Source organism: Amphimedon queenslandica, unplaced genomic scaffold (genome assembly GCF_000090795.2).
Source record: "Amphimedon queenslandica unplaced genomic scaffold, v1.1 AMPQUscaffold_7091_Cont20954, whole genome shotgun sequence".
Taxonomy (NCBI): domain Eukaryota; kingdom Metazoa; phylum Porifera; class Demospongiae; order Haplosclerida; family Niphatidae; genus Amphimedon; species Amphimedon queenslandica.
In genome coordinates, this window is record NW_003552621.1 from 1 (window position 1) to 1,167 (window position 1,167).

The following is a 1,167-nucleotide window of genomic DNA, read 5'->3' on the forward strand; positions in this document are numbered from 1 at the left end:
CTTGTTTTTTTAAATTTTTTATGTTCTTGTATATACAGTAGTTTAAGGAATTTATGTGGTAGAAAGTTTTGTGTTTTTAAATGATGCTGTTATTTAATTTTACCAAATAAGACTGTGTCATGTATTATGGAATGTGTCATATAATTATATAGGTGATCTAATTTTTTTTTTGAATTCTAATCCAGTGAAGTTAAAATCACAGAAAAAAATTTTGAGATCGACTGTATATGACATGTATGTCTTATACATGTATGTGTACTTCAACCTTCAACAATTTTATTGCCTGTCTAATTTTCTTTTTATCTTCCATTTTCCTTCCCTCAATCCTCCCAGCCTCTTGAAGCCTCTGGCATGTATGAGTTGTCTCAGGTTCAGTTGCAGTCTGGTAATATTGAAGTTGCTCTTGACTATCTATCTGAAGCTGTGCAATTGTTTGCTCAAGTCTTTGGGCCACTACATGTCAACATAGCAAACTGTTATAAGTGAGTGGTGTCATTTAAGTACTTATATATTCCATTGTATTATTACATGTATATATAGAGTTATTGCACGAATTCATCATGCTCTAGGAGACAGTAAACTAGTAAGTGGTGCATGTAACTACATGTATGTGCATGCCATGTACATTTTCATGTATCGACTGGTTGTACATGTAGTTTAGTTTAAATGACTGATACTGAGTTAAGATGTTATGCCTGCTCTAAAGTCTATTCACTTTCACCTGACCCCTGGTTGTCATCAATTAATAATAGCAGCTGAATTTGTTCTGGCTGTTTTAGGAGCGTAATTTTGGTCAAAGGTATGTCATTGAGTTTATAGAGGGACATCCAAAAAAGGCTAAGGCCTTGTCATTTTGACCGTTCTTCTTTTCTAAGGACGGGAAGGACCTAGCAATTCTAATGGCACAAACAAAATTTCTAAATTCCTGGATTATCAAAAGTTATTACAAACAAGCGTAACAGTGTAAAAGTATTCCTATAATTGATTTCACCACCTTGCATGTAGAGCCAGGTTCTTATTAAAACTTAAAGAGGTTTTCTCTACCTTCTAACCCTCAAGAAAGGTCTTGAGACTGTATCTCGATGTTCTCTTGGTTAAAAACTTATAACTTTGTCCTATGTGTAAGCTGCCATTTTGTTTGCTCTGACTACTCAAAGGAGTGTGGGT

General features: G+C 34.3%; 1 long non-coding RNA gene across 1 annotated transcript; it reads left to right on the forward strand.

The window, feature by feature from the left end:
- The first annotated feature begins 358 nt into the window (after positions 1-358).
- Positions 359-670, forward strand: LOC109591840 (uncharacterized). The gene is made up of 3 exons (XR_002190035.1): positions 359-482; positions 541-606; positions 657-670. It is a non-coding gene; the product is annotated as an uncharacterized LOC109591840 (long non-coding RNA).
- Positions 671-1,167: the final 497 nt, after the last annotated feature.